The sequence below is a fragment of the Scyliorhinus canicula genome, chromosome 7 (genome assembly GCF_902713615.1).
Source record: "Scyliorhinus canicula chromosome 7, sScyCan1.1, whole genome shotgun sequence".
Lineage (NCBI taxonomy): Eukaryota > Metazoa > Chordata > Chondrichthyes > Carcharhiniformes > Scyliorhinidae > Scyliorhinus > Scyliorhinus canicula.
Genome location: NC_052152.1, coordinates 47,151,318 through 47,167,508, shown reverse-complemented (window position 1 = coordinate 47,167,508; position 16,191 = coordinate 47,151,318).

The window sequence follows — 16,191 nt, the reverse complement described above, 5'->3', positions numbered from 1 at the left end:
GTACTGGTTATTACAGACACAATACCTTTTTCGTGGCACAAACTGCTGTAAACCAGGTAAGGAAAAGATGTGTCTAAAGTAAGTGGATAGGATTTGGAGAGTGGGAGGGATCGGAGGTCAAGGGAATGGAGGTGATCAGACTTTTAGGGGTCAGGAGATCAGAGGTTGTGGGGAGGGGCTGGGCCTCGTGGGGGGTGGGGGGGGGGGGGTGTCAGAGGTTGTCGGACCGGTTGCCTGCGGGGTGAGGTGCGCATTTGGAGATCAGGTGGGTTGAGAGTAGGGTTGGGCTTGTGGATGACCGTTTTCCAGTTGGGCCGTGTGGGGGAGGGACAAGCGGAGCGGGTGGGTGGGTTGGGGCTGCAGGGTGGGTGTGTGGGTTGGGCCTGGAGGGTGGGGGGGTCAGTAAGTCGGGGCTGCCGTGGGAGGGGTGATGTACAGTCACGGCAGTGAGAATTCCATGGGGTGTTGGGGGGACAGAATACGTTGGAATGTTGTTTGTGGGGGTGTGAGGAGTCCCATGGGGAGGGGGAAGTACTTGGTTGGGGGAGGGGTTGAGGTATTGGTGGGGGAGGTCCCTGGGATGCAGTCTGGGTCCTTGCATTTGTTACCCAGAAATTATAAGAGGTTTTAATTCTTATAACATATTCAGGGTAACTATTTGTGTAACACAGCCAGAACCATCCAAAGTTTGCGATTTAAATCACATTTTCAAATGATTTCCAGCACGGGGTAATTGCCCAGAGGAATTTGGCCCTTCTTTGCAATCGCGGTGCGAACCTTTACCTGGGAATTTCCGAGAGGTACACCCTAAATCCAACACTGGGGAGCTCAGAGGTTATGGCCCTCTGTAAGTCTTTACAAATAGCACTGTAGATGCAACTACACCATGTGTACCACAGTAGTTCATGAAGACGGTTCATCACCACCTTTTCAAGGGCAATTAGGGATGGGCAATGCTCACATCCCATGAATAAATAAAAACTTAGCAGCAGATAAGGAAGAGAATTGTTAGTTTCAGAAAGATTACAATATTAAGTATTGTTCACCTTTTGCTCGTAGCTAGTATATTCCTTTTTCAAAAAATATTTTATATCCTTACATATTCCTTCATTTCCTCACCTGCAGCATTGCATCACAGCACATGGCATTGTTTTGTCTGAACAGATATACAGATGCAGCTTGCTGGTTCTGGGTAAATGCAATATCAGCCAGCCATGTCAAAAGATCACCTAGAGGGAGTTATGATCACGGAAGGGGGAGCTTGGAGTAGCAGCATCTTTCTGGGCCTCTTCTGTTGTCCTCCAGGTTTTATTAAGCCAAGCATCCACCATGCATACTCTACCCAGTAGGCTGTTACAATGCTTCCAAAGTCCTATGAATATTATCAAATTTTGAATTGCTTCAAGTGATGTGGGTCCCACTTGATTCACATGCCTCTGTCATCCATGAAACTACCAGAGGGAATATGGTAGCAGATGGGAAGCAAAGTGGTAAATTCACTGCTATGATTTTAACCGCTGTTACAGATAGGAGAGAGACGGGCAAATTGTACTTATTTCCTCTCACAATCTGTGAGCAGAGGGTGTTTTGAATGATTTTAGAAGTGTGTGGTGGCATGTTTTCCCAAACCTTTGGTGTGTGATCCAATTTACTGATATTAACTGAGAAGTTTAGTTTATTTCACACAAACATAGAACAGTACAGCACAGAACAGGCCCTTCGGCCCTCAATGTTGTGCCGAGCCATGATCACCCTACTCAAACCCACGTATCCACCCTATACCCGTAACCCAACAACCCCCACCCTTAACCTTACTTTTATTAGGACACTACGGGCAATTTAGCATGGCCAATCCACCTAACCCGCACATCTTTGGACTGTGGGAGGAAACCGGAGCACCCGGAGGAAACCCACGCACACAGGGGGAGGACGTGCAGACTCCACACAGACAGTGACCCAGCCGGGAATCGAACCTGGGACCCTGGAGCTGTGAAGCATTTATGCTAACCACCATGCTACCCTGCTGCCCATGGATGGACACACAGTTTTACAGCTATGGATAGTACAGCACAAGATAATATTAACAGGATTTACAGAGTCGGAGAAGCCAAAAATCAGAAGGTGTTTCCTTCATGGCTGCCTTCAGTCCCAATTAACTTCTGCTTGAAGACAGCAACACAAAAATTCTTCAAGCAAGTGGCACTGCAACATAATGGACTTTCTGTGATTAGACCGCTTGGCAGACATTGATCAGAGACTTTTGAAAATCTGGCAGGTTTCATGAAGTTAAGAGATGCCTGTGGAGCCAAAGAAATAATGTTAAAACTGTTCAAAATGCCAGGGGCTTGGGCCATGTGACATGGTTAATTGCAGATTAATGAACGGTTTCTGTGCTTCTGGTCAGAATTCCATTGTGCTCTCAGTGGTCCCCTTTTGAAATGGACCTAGACAGGTGTAAGATGAGTCTATTAACAGCTTAACAGCTATTAACAGGTGCCGGAATGTGGTGACTAGGGGCTTTTCACAGTAACTTCATTTGAAGCCTACTTGTGACAATAAGCGATTTTCATTTCATTTCATTACAGACATACGAGTTTCAAATTCTCTCTTTTATGATAGCTAATATTGTAAAGCCAGTTCGCCTGCTTATATTGATTACAAGGGGTCTGTACAATGAGGTGTGGGACTCCGCAGGCTGAGAGAGGAATACTTGTGATTTTGTAACTCCCGGTGATGGTTCCCAGAACAACGGGCCAGACCTTTGGTCATGTGACCTTCAGCAGTCATCCTTTTTGGTTCCCCAGAAAGTCAATTTTTTAAACATGGCCTATATTCCCAACAATTCATTATTGTTGTTTGCAGTTTAGGGCTGCTATAATTTTCATTGCTTGTGTACTCAATATTTAAATTTCAATGTGGTTTGTAGTCAATCGTTAGTGGAGGTGCTGCTGCAGGAGTCCTTGGGAAGAAAGATGCCCCTTTTGGAGCTTCTGGTCTGACTTCTTTGATGATTTGGTAAGGAAAGTGAATTCATTCATTTTGCAATTTGTGATTATCTTAATTGAGGTTGTTGAAGTAAGTTCATGTTCAATCCAATCTATGTCATCGCAGTACGTTAGCACAGTGGGTAGCACTGTTGCTTTACAGCTTCAGGGTCCCAGGTTCAAATTCCCGGCTTGGGCCACTGTCTGTGTGGAGTCTGCATGTTCTCCCGTGTCAGCATAGGTTGCCTCTGGGTGCTCCGTTTCCTCCCACAAGTCCTGAAAGACGCACTGTTAGGTCATTTGGACATTCTGATTTCTCCCTCTGTGAACCCGAACAGGCGCCGGAATGTGGCGACTAGGGGCTATGCACAGTAACTTCAATGCAGTGTTAATGTAAACCTACTTGTGACAATAAAGCCATGATGTGACGATGCCGGCGTTGGACTGGGGTGAGTACAGTAAGAAGTCTTACAACACCAGGTTAAAGTCCAACAGGTTTGTTTCAAATCACTAGTTTTTGGAGCACTGCTCCTTCCTCATCACACGAACCTGCCTCCGATCCCATTGACTCCATCTACACCTTTCGCTGCCTGGGGAAAGCGGGCAACATGATCAAAGACCCCTCCCACCCGGCTTACTCACTCTTCTAACTTCTTCAATCGGGCAGGAGATATAGAAGTCTGAGAACACACATGAACAGACTCAAAAACAGCTTCTTTCCCGCTGTTACCAGAATTCTAAATGACCCTCTTATGGATTGTCGTGTACTTAATGATCTGTTGAGCTGCTCGCAGAAAAATACTTTTCACTGTACCACGGTACACGTGACAATAAACAAATCCAATCAAATCCAATCAGGTCCTGGTGGAAACAAACCTGTTGGACTTTAACCTGGTGTTGTAAGATTTCTTACCGTGATAAAGATTATATGTAAAGACAGTCCAGCAAGTCAAGTAATGCACCCATTCACTCCTTGACGTAAACGGCACAGGATATCCCAGAGTCCTTCGTGAGGAGTTCCACAGAACGGTATAGATAATATAGCACCCTATCCAGAGTCTATATATTATTTTTATAATATGGCAATCAAAACTGTACACAGTACCCCAAGAGTGATCTCACCAAATTTCCATACAAGTTGGGCTGATCTCAGGGTTTGTGTGGGCGAAGAAGGGGTGCGGCAAACATTTTCGGAATGGGGGTGAGGTGTGGAGGGCTGGCGTTGCCGAATTTGAGAAATTATTATTGGACGGCAAATATTGTGATGGTGAGGAAATAGGCTGTGGAGGAGAGGCCGGCTTGGGACGGGTGGAGGCTTCATCATGGGGGCGGGCTTTTTCAAACCAGAGGTCGCAACCTGCGGGTGGGTCGTGGGCAGGTGTAAAGAGGGTCACGGCGCACCTTGAAATTAACATAGGTATCCCAAATACTGGGTAAGATCAGGATGGCAAACAGAAAAAGTTCCACGAGAATGGATTTTGTGAGGGGAGGTACTGGAGAATGCATGGCCCAGGAGTGAGAAGTAGACTGGACTGGCAGACATCCCAACAGCAAGGCAGATGGTTATCTGTAATTTGGAACCATCACACGGGCAAGACTGAAGCCGAGTAACAGGCCATCGGGTCGTCAGCAATCAATCTGACTCTTCAAAGAAAGGGAAATCTTTCGATCAACTAAACTTAAATTGAGTAGTTTTTCAGGTTTACCCACCAAGAGACTCAGTTCCCATTTCTGTAGAGAAGCTGACACCAACCCCCACCCTGCAAGCCCTCTGCTTATACACTCTCTCTCGGTCCTCTCGTTGGAAGGAACTTTTGGGAAGCCAAACACCAGGGGCTGGATTCTCCGATTCTGAGGCTATGTCCTCAAACCGGCGTGGGAACGTTGGCGTTTTACGCCCGGAGGTTTGACGCAAAACGGCTACCAATCCTCTGTTTGGCTGGGGCCTAGCATGCCAGCAGAGAGAGCACCTGGCTCTAGCTGCCAATATGGCCCGGAGAATTGCTGGGTCCATGGCCGCATTGTGCAACATGACGCCGGCCCGGCCCGGCAAGCCCGGCCTGCGAAATTGTGCATCCCCTTTGGCCGGCTCGCGGGCCCCGGACCACCCCCCAACAGTGCCCCAGCCCCTGACAAATTCCTCCTGCCCGCGGATCGGCCTTTCCCCAACTGTGGCGGCTGAGTCCGCAGTCGCCACGCTGAGTTCCCGACGGCCGAGAGCACATACGACCGACACCGTCAGAAACTCGGCCGGTGGGGGGGGGGGGGGGGGGGGGGCCTCAGGCAACTTCCCGAGGCCGTCGATACTGCATGCAGCATACCCTGCGAGTACGCCACTTTAGAGGGGGCAGAGCCTCGCGAAAGCGGCGCCACCCACGATTTCATCAGGAACGGGTATTCTCCCGCCGATCGCCGAACGCGATTTTGCCGTCGGCGACCGGAGCATCCCGCCTCAGGTTGGGGATTTTACTCATCCATTCAAAATCTGTGAGGAACAATAGGGTTTGGAGAAAACTGGCTTCTTTCTTTCTGGGTCTGGGTGTCGATCCTCACCCGCAACAAAACTCACTGAAATTTTAATTATATAGTGAAAGATTTAAACTGTACAATAGGGACCAGATTAAACCTATCACAGAATAATCACACTTGGACTGTTTCACAACAGCTACGAAGGAAAATCCTCAGAGTTTTATGGAAACTCGCTGCCTTTGTCTGCACCAAAAAAAAATCATACATCACAAATGAAAAAAATATTGATATCAATCCGAAAAACAGCTTTTCCGAGTTTAAACCTGTATGCCTTAATCTTACTCTCACAGTTTAATTTACAGTAACGTTCTGGATTCATTTTCCCCAACCATTTATTAGCATGCTGCATCTTCTCCTGCAAGATTAACTTTAAGATTAAGGGCTATTAACCCTAAGTTTCTGCAGTCTTTCCTCTGTGTTAGCCGAGGCTCAGGGGGTAACGCTCTTGTCTCTACATCAGACGGTTGTGGGTTCACCTCCACATCTAGGCTAAGTGTAGTACTGCAGAGATGCTGCCCTGTTAGAAATGTCATTTTCCAGTTACCGTGTTACATGGAGACTCTGCCTCTCATGTGGATGCAAAAGGTTCCATGGGACTACATTGAATAAAAACAAGGCGTTAACCCTGATGTCCTAACTAACATTTATCCTTCAATCAACATCATAAAAACAGGTTATCTGGTCTTTTTCACATTTCTGTTTGTGGGATCTTGCTGTGCATACATTGGCGTTAAAGCAGAGACGGTATTTCATCGGTTGCAAACTACTTTATACTCATGTAGTTATGAAGGTGCTAGAAAATGTAAATCTTGTTTTTTTTTCATGATTCGAACACTGACAACCTCGTGGCTCTCTTCTGCGCTTTGAATATATCTCTACTTTCATGCAGTCATAAAATTTGACAACACGGAACACAGAAAGAGGCCCTTCGGCCCATCAGGTCTGTGGCGGCCATCAAGTTCGTCCCTTAGATCAGCCAGTTGACAAAAGTGGGTCCCGGGAAAAAAAGTTTGAAAACACTGATGTAGGGGAACAGTTTTGAGGGCTTTGTTGTTGGCACCTTTGCCGTTCTCGATGGCCAGGTACTCCGTGACCCCAGTGTTGGTGTTGCCGATACAGGTGTGGGGGCAGTGTAGGCAGCACATGGGGTGGGAGAGTATGTCAATCTGCGACAACCATAGGCTTGTGCTGGCGGGCTGGACACCAGGTTCCTAATGTGGCGGCAGGTGGGGATTGAGTATTTACATGTTGATAGGGGGCAAATTTGCGGGGCTGGAGGAGGTGGAGGTGTATGAGTTGTCCAAGAGGAAGGGTTTTAAGTGCCTGAATGTTCGAGATTTTGTGAGGAGAGAGGTGGCGTCCTTCCCTGGGCTGCCGCTTCTAGTGTGGCAAGACAAGCTGTTATCGGAGGACGAAATAGGGGAGGGGAAGGTGCTAGATATGCATCAGGAATTGATGGAGATGGAGGGTGCTCCGGTGGAGGATATTAAGGGCAAATGGGAGGAGGAGTTGGGGGGCCTGGACAGGGGCTGAGGCCTTGCGGAGTGTGAACACATCCTCTTTGTGCGAGGTTGAGCCTCATCCAGTTTAAAGTGGTCCACAGGGTACCCATGACGGTTGGGAGGATGATCAGGTTCCTAGCGGGGAATGGAGGATAGGTGTGGGCGGTGCACTGGGGGGCCCTCGAATCAAGTTCCCATGTTGTGGGTGCGTCAAAGACTGAAGGGGTTCTCAGACGTGATGCATGAGGTGCTGGGTGTGGGGGTGGTTCCGCGTCTGGAGGTGCCGATATTTGGGGTGCACCTCTGTTCTGGCAACCGGCCAATGGGGTTCCCCATTGTGGCCACTCCCACGCCATCCACGGGCGTGTGTGCGCTGATGCACGATCAATTAGACAAAGACGAGTGTTGGATGCAATTGAGGCTTTATTAAACTAAGATGTGTGGCCTCCTACAGCAGCTGGCAAAATGGCTGCTGGATGGGGGGTACACATATTTATACTCTGCCTACTGGGCAGAGCCAGCAGACAGGGAACTACCCCCGTACCTGTAGTACAGGGCCTTACCATAAAGCACCTACATCGACATCCTCTATATACAATGTATACATCAGTGGTGACTACCACATGCGCCCCTGGCGAAATGGAGGAGCCCGCCGACGGGCAATCCCCCTATTGGTGTGACGGAGACCTGGGAGTCCGGGGGGGGGGGGGGATGGAGAGGCCCAATGTATTGGCCTTTGCTTCTCTGAAAGCCTGGAGACCTTATTTTTGGGTTGGCGGGACTCGGAGCCACCAAAAGAGGGGGTGTAGGTGAGCAGCCTGGCAGAATTCCTGAAGTTGGAGATGGTTACGTTCGCTCTGCGGTGGTCGGTAGACGGGTTCATCCAGAGGTGGAAAACGTTCAGCTATTTCTTCAAGGAGAATTGAGAGGTCAGCAAGGGTAAGGGGGTTTTTGGAGGGGTAAAGGGATTAAAATGGGGAAGGCGGGATGTGGTGGGGTGCTGGTGTCAGGAGGTTTGTGGGTTGTTCTTCTGATATTCTGTGTATATTTGTTAAATGGCTTGAATAAAAATATTTTTTTAAAAATAAGAACAAAGGTTCATTTACAGACGCTGTATATACACTTCCCGGTTGAATCCTCTAGGGTTCCTGCTTAGCCTGTGTCTTACTGGCCGGCCTTTTATACCCTGGGTAATTGAGATACTCTGCCCCTAGCAGGGGACCTTGTACTCCTCAAGGAGCACGGGGAAGACAAGCATTCCCACCCTATAGGTCCCCTGTGGGATATTATAGGGATCAAAGGATATGGGGGAAAGGCAGGATCAGGTTATAGAGTTGGATGATCAGTCATGATCATAATGAATGGTGGAGCAGGCTCGAAGAGCCAATAGGCCTCCTCCTGCGCCTATTTTCTATTTATCTAAGTCGTCGCTACTATTCTATCAGATGTAAATATTGGAAAGAATAAGCCTGCTGTGTTAAATGGAAATAGGGCAGAATTATTAAGTGACTGGCTGAATTCAGTATTGTCACATAAATTAGGGGATGGGTTTGAGAAACAGGGGGCGGGATTCTCCACTACCCAGCGGGATGGGCCGTACCGGTGCCGAGGAGGGGAGTGAACCACTCTGGCGTCAGGCCGCCCGGAAGGTGCAGAATCCTGCGTACCTTCAGGGGCTAGGCCTGTGCCTACGGGGTTGGCGCCGCACCCACTGGCGCAGAAGGGCTTGGCGCCACGGCAAATGGCACCGAAGGGCCTCCACTGGCTGGCGCGAGATGGCGCATGCGCGGGAGCACCCGTGTGTGCTGGCGTCATCCCAGCGCATGTGCAGGGGGGTTCTTCTCCGCGCCGGTCCTGGCGGAGGTTGACAGCAGCCGGCACGGAGGGAAAGAGTGCCCCCACGGCACAGGCTCGCCTGCAGATTGTTGGGCCCCGATCATGGGCCAGGCCACCGTGGGGGCAGCCCCCCGGGAACGGATCCTCCATGCCCCCCCGAGGACTCTGCAGGCCGCCTGTGGAGCCAGGTCCCGCCGGCACAGACCTGGTTTGATTTACGCCGGCGGAACCGGACAAAACAGGTGGCCGCTCGGCCCATCGCGAGCCGGAGAGTCGCGGGGGGGGGCTGCCGCCTGCGGACACTGACCGGCACGGCCCGATTCCCACCCCTGCCAAAACCTCGGCGCCGGAAAATTCAGTCAGGGCGGGATTCACCCCCCCCCACCACCCGGTGATTCTCCGACCCGGCAGGAGGTCAAGAATCCTGCCCAGTATTTATAAATTATACTGGGGACTATAGATTTGCAACCCCTGAAATGATTTACAGGCCCACAAAGTAGACTTGGGATGGCTGACATGTCATGTCATGTAATGTCATGGGGCTGGGTTCTCCATTCCTGAGTTAACGCCAATGGAGAATTTGTGAACATTTATAACAAATCATCAGTGTCACACCTGCACCGATTCTACTATTATTAATGGGCTAGCACCGGCACCGTGTGGAACACAATCGAGTCCCAGAAATGGTTCCTGGGACACGCTCTGGTGCGCACCACACAGTTGATCCAGTTCAGCAGGTGGACGTAGGAGCATCCGAGGGGGCGGAAGGTCGGAGGGCAGGCCGATCCCAGGGACTAGCTGCCGTCCAGACGGAACTCGGGCTTTTGGAACAGACAGTCACGTCGATAGTGGAGATGCAATCGCAGAGCCGAGGTGATGCCGACCATGCGTGCCACCCAGGCCAACTCCGAACGGGTGGCATCCGCAGTGGAGGCATTGGGAGCGACAGCTTCGGCCATGGATCAGCATGCCCAAAGCTGAGGACCTTCTGAGGAGCCACTTGGACATTGCAGCAGAGCTCCTGAGCGTGGCCCAGTCACAGCAGGCCATGACTGGGAACATCACCAGCATTGCCCAGGCTCTGGCCAACGCGGTGCAGACACAGAGGTAGGTGGTACATGATGTACCATCAATTGGACGCGAGGCACGATGAAGGTCCAAACTTAGGCTTTAATCAGCTAGTTGTTAGCCCGGTGGTCGACTACAGAGAAAGGCCGACCGCCGGGAACTCTGGGTACTTATACCCCACCTCGGAGGCGGGGTCTACTTGCCTCTCGACCAATTGGTGAGCAGTCACATGACTAGTCCCAGCCAATCAGACGAAAGGCACATGACCAGCCAGAGCCAATGGGAAATCAATGCTCTGCACTAATGGCAGTGCTTCCATTCATACCACCACAGTACAGTCCCAGAGGGAGATGGCGCAGTCACTGGCTGATAAGACACAAACCCAGGAGGTCGTGCCATAGTCAATGAGTAATGTGGCGCAGTCCCAGATGGAGATGGTCCACTGTCTGTACTCTATGGCTGCGAGTGTGCGGACCCTGGTCGAGACCAGAGTGTTAGATTCCAGGACTGGCAGCGCCAGGTGGTGGGGGAGCCTCAGGTGGCAGCTCTGCTCGCACCCCATCCCATAGAGTAGCCCGGGGGCCGTCGGAAGTGATGGGACCCGTGCCGGTGACTCCCGCAGGGGAGGTGCTGGAACGCCGCAGCACCTTGAACTGCAACAACCTGTCCCTGGCACATCTTGTGGGCAGCGGGCTGAACAGGGCTGCACCATGCCACCTGGGATATCTGAGCAGTGGCGGGTCCCATTAGGCCCCAGGAGAAGGGCCGCCAACGAGAACCCAGGTCACATCCACTCCTGCTGTACCATCTGGGGATCCAGCGCTAGGACCTGTAAGGCCAAGAAGGTAGACACCATTTGAGGTAGCACGGGTGCAGGGCATAGTTTAGTTATAGGGGCTCGGGCACAAACCTGTAAATATTTGTTCATAATAAACACCTGTTACCACTGTACAGCCTGTCTCATGCTGCGTCTGATGGGTGTGATTGGTTGGTGGGGAAGACTGCAGACCCTGTGGGTGGCCCGTGCTCCCCACTCCTCTCCTTCTCCCGGCCCCCCCGAATGTCCCCACCACGGTCACCCTAGGGATTCGATGGGACCGTGTGATGGAATGGCCAGCTTGCATGCAGGGATCACCCAGGTGGAAAGTGCAACCATGGGCAGGAGTCAGACATTGTCAAACGATGCGGAGCACCAGAGTTCATCGCAGAGCGGGTTGTCATCATCCTCCATCCCATGGATCAGACCCGGAGTTACTGCCAATCCAGGCCCCCACCCCATAGTGCGGTAGGTATGTATCACGGAGGGGGTGCAGATGTCCTAGCCATCCACCCCCTTCCCTTGAATGACAGGCGGTGCCAGTACACACGAGGCCTCATGCACCTCCTTAGCACCTCCTCCTCCTCGACCAGTTGGGCGGCCGGCTCTCCAGCATGGGCAGCAGCCGCCTGCCCCTCCGCTGCCCGCTACGCTGCTACCACACTGCCCGCTCTGCTGCTACACGCTCCGCTGCTACACGCTCCAGTGCTGCAGCTTCCTCCTCATCCTCGAGCAGCTCCAGGTCATACATCCGCAAGGCATCTCACAGAGCTGCGGTGACTGGCAGGAAGGCCACCAATGCTGGTTGAATTCCAATAGCCATTGTCTGCAGGGGTGAAAAGCCGACATGTTAGCATGGTGCGTACCCCCGTACCCAACCAGTTCCACTGGGCTACATGGTGGCCCAGTTGGCACTGCGGGATCTGTCCCTGCATCTCCCCCCCCCCCCCCCGCCATTCCCTCACCCCTGGACCCGTTGGTGACTGGCATAATGGGGGCTTCTCACCCTGGTGCCTGTCAATTTTGCCAGGAGTACCGTTGGCTGGTGTTGCCCTCGCCAGGGGCTACTGTGGGTGTTTCCCTGGGTTGTCCACCGATGGGTGGCGGCCTGGTTGGGGGTGGGGGGTTGTGGTGTGGGGGTGGGTTGGGGTGAGGGGGGGGGGGGGCTGGTGACTCAGGTCAGAACCAGGGGCTAAGGTGGGTGGACCGCACCAAGTTGGCCGCTGTAATAGCGGCCCGTGCCTGGACACCGCCTCCAGTCTCCCCCTCCCCCAGCCCTGGCAGGGCCTCACCACCCCAGCCAGCGCGGCTAGTGTCTGTGCCGGCAGCCCGCAGTTTCTCCTCTCCATGTCTGGCGTTCTTTCTCTCTCAGCAGCCACCACGTCTGGTTCACAATTTTTTGAAAGCACACGTGGACAGCGCCGTCGGTAACACGGCCCATCGGAGGTGGAGAATCACGGGTGGGCCCATTAATGATATGCAAACGGTGTTTAAAATATGTGCGGAGTGAAACGCATTGATGCCGTTTTCAAGCCGACGGGGAATCACGATTTGGTGTCAAACCAGCGTCTGCCACGCTTTTGCTGTCAGAAGCTATTCTCCATCCAATCGCCATTCCCGATTTCGGCATCGGCCAATTGGGAATCACTTCCAGGATCTCTGGAAAGTGGTTAGCACCTGAAAAGTGCTAACTTCACAATCTTGACCTACTTAGATTGCAAGATGATTCATCATGGGCAGAGCTGATGAAATCCAGAGAAGTTAGAATCATAGAATCCTTACAGTGCAGAAGGAGGCCATTCAGCCTATCGAGTCTACACCGACCCTCTGAATGCGCACCCCATTAAGGTCCACCCCCCCCCCCATCCTTTCCCCATAGCCCCACCTAACCTTTTGGACACTACGGGCAATTTAGCATGATCAATCCGCCTAACCTGAACATCTTTGGACTGTGGGAGGGAACCAGAGCACCCGGAGGAAACCCACGCCGATATGGGGAGAACGTGCAAACACCACACATACAGTCACCCAAGGTTGGAATTGAACCTGGATCCCTGATACTCTGAGACAGCGGTGCTGACCACTGTGCCACCATGCCGCCTGTCACAGAGCTACAACTATGCATAGAGGTTACCTGTAGAATACAAAACTGACAATACTGAAACTCGGGTGATGTTGATAATCCAAATGTATTTACCACCTTAAGGAAAACAAAAGATGATAAAATATCACATCTGACTATCTACAGATATAATATAAATTCCAAGCACATGCGCTGGACACATCATTGTGATGAGAGAAAATATGCCAGGGCGAATCCAATCTTTTGTAGATTCAGACCTTCTCTTGTCATCAGACATACAGGACATCTTTAGCATAAAATCTGAATACTGGAAGGATGAATTTGTTAGTGCCTTTTATCTGGGCCATGATATAATTTGGCAGCGAGAGGTAACGATTACAACCAGTGACTGTATGCAATTTGATAACAGATTCTCAATGTTCCAATGTGCCTCAGGGTCAGGTTACAGTCAGACAGTACCCCAATTACAAATTGCAACATCGCACAACCCCTTTTCTGGTTCCACAACTGAGGTACATTGTAAGGTAGTCAGACAATTATCTGGAGACAAGACTTGGGAAACAAGACTTTACCAAGGATATTTGAAGAACGGTTTCAATTAATTGACAACCAGGTCTCTGGCAACATGTCAGGGAAATTGATTTGTTGAAACTCCAATGTGAAGCCTGCACTGAGATGGATTGATAGGATTACACAATATGTTGAAAAAATAGGAAGCTTTTCTATTGCCTTAACCCATTATTGTAACTCACTGGTAGAAAGAGCATTGTAGAGAAACATATTGAGAAGATACTAACAAATGATATTATTGATCCAGCCTTCACCCTGTGGGCAATTCCTGTAGTGCAAGTCCCAAACGACATCGACATCAGAGGATTAATTGAGGCACCTATTAAAGACAAACATTCAGTGCCTTATGTAGATTACTATTCAAACTTCTTGTCAACACTAAATATATTAGCAGAGTACAGGATTCTGGATATTAGCAAGTGGTTATACATCCTGACAGCAGGGCTCTCACACACACTCCAGTGGGAATTCAGTGCAGAAGTGAAAGGAGGTGTTGCTTTTTGTTCTTTTTTTACCTCCAGAATCTGGTGAGTGTTTTGCTTTTGTCTCAAAACAAGGAAACACTAACTTGCTGCTACTTTTCTTTGCTAAGTTAGAAGGTAATTAACTAACCAGTTAAATAAATAAAGTTAGACAGACATAGAAGGCAGGTTGTGTGCCATAACAGCAGCATGTGGGTATTTGTGGAGAGCACACTGTTCCCAGACAACCAGATTCGTGAGAAGTGTCTGTGGAACTTCAGCGCAAAGTTATCATGCTGGGGTCTGACCTGTGGATATTGCAGGATGCATTAGGGCATGGGTAGTTACCTGAGTATTTTGTTTCAAGAGGCAGTGCATCTCTTCAGTTTAGTAGAAATTTTGAGTTGGTTGCTGGTCATGGACATATAGAAAAGGAGGAGTCTTAACCTTTGACTTTGCCCAACAGGTATGAGGTACTGGCCATCTATGTAGATGAAAACAAGGACCACAGGATGAATGGGCAAACTGGCCATGGCATCACGTGTAGGAATGGAGCTGTGGTTGCAAAGTGATCAAGGCTGGGAACTAAGTAACATGGACTCCAGCTCAATGAATTATTGCTTCAACAAATGCCTCGATCTCACTCATCCCCAAACAAGACAAAGGCCCGATGGAGTGTGGAACGTACAGACCCATCTCACTCCTGAATACTGCACCAAAGTCCTGGTGAAAGCTCTGGCAAGGTGACTGGAGAGCCGCTAGACAGAAGTGATCGTGGAAGATCAGATGGGGTTTGCCAAGGGCAGACAGCTAACAGCGAACATCAGGCGCTTGCAGAACATGATTATAACCCCACCCGGGGATGGGACACGGGAAATGACCATCTCCCTGGACACTGAGAAAGCCTTTGATTGAATAGAATGGAGGTACTTTATGGAGGTGCTTGAATGGTTTGGGTTTGGTCCAGGGTTAACCTTGTGGGTGAAACTTCTATACAGCACTCCCATGGCGGCCGTACGGATGAACACCACCATCTCTGAATATTTCTGGCAGCAAAGAGGCACAAGGTCGGAGTGGCTGTTGTCCCTGCTGCTGTTTGCACTGGGAATTGAGCCACTGGCCATCGTTCTTAAATCAGCGAAGGGGTGGGCAAGCAATCAGAGAGGAGGCAGGGAGCACAGAGTCTCACTCTATGTGGATGACCTGCCGCTCTATGTGCCAAACCGCCTGGTCAGCATGGGCAAGATAATGGAACTCCTGAGGGAGTTTGGAGGCTTCTCAAGTTACAAACTTAACCTGAGCAAGAACTAAATCTTCCCAGTGAACCCCTGAAAGGAAGGATCAGAGCTGGAGACGCTACCGTTCAAACTAACCCATCCATGTTTAGGTACCTGTTGATCCAGATAGCACATGAACGCAGATCCATAGATGGAACCTGTCCAGCCTCCTGGAGGAGGTGAAGAGGGACCTGCAGAGATGGGACTCGTTCCCACTCTTCCTGTTGGGAAGACTGCAGAAGATAAAAATGAACGTGCTGCCAAGGTGCCTCTTCCTATTCAGATCACTCCCGATCTTCATCCCAAAATCCTTCTTTGCAATGGTTGATAAACTGATCATGGCCTTTGTCTGGGCAGGAAAGAGTTGTAGGATATGAGAAACTATCTTACAAAGAGGATGACAGGTGGGAGTCTTGGCTTTGCCAAACTTTCTATTCTATCATTGGGCAGCATACACAGAGAGGGTGGTTGGGAGGGCCGGAGGCAGAATGGGTGCAGATGGAGGAGGCCTCCTGTACAGGGACGTCCTTCCAGGCACTGGTCACCGCCTCACTCTCAGCCCCCCCAACCAAATACTCGAAGAGCCTGGTGGTAGTAGTCACATTAAGGACCTGGGACCAGCTCAGGCACCATTTCAAACTCAGTGGCATGTCTGTTGCAACAGAGAGGATGGAGGGGTACTGACGGTGAGAGACAAGTACCTGGATGGTGGAATCGAGATCCTGGGCGAGCGAGCAGAGAAGCTCCAACTCCCGAAAGGGAATGAGCTTCGGTACTTGCAGTTGCGAGACTTCCTCCGCACCTAACCAGGACATGCATGAGCGGGCTCTTCCCGGAGATGGAGGATAAGTGCGAGCGGTGTCAGGAAGGGTCCAGCCAACCAGACCCCCATGTTTTGGTCCTGCCCCATCGAGGTCTGGACCTCCTTCTTCGAGGCCATGACTAGAGTGGTGGGAGTAAAGATCGAGCCATGCCTTTCAGTGCTGTCTTCAGGGCATCCAGAGCTCTTATGGGGCGAGGGGCCGGCTTCCTGGCCTTCGCCTCCCTGATTGCCTGGCGGAGAT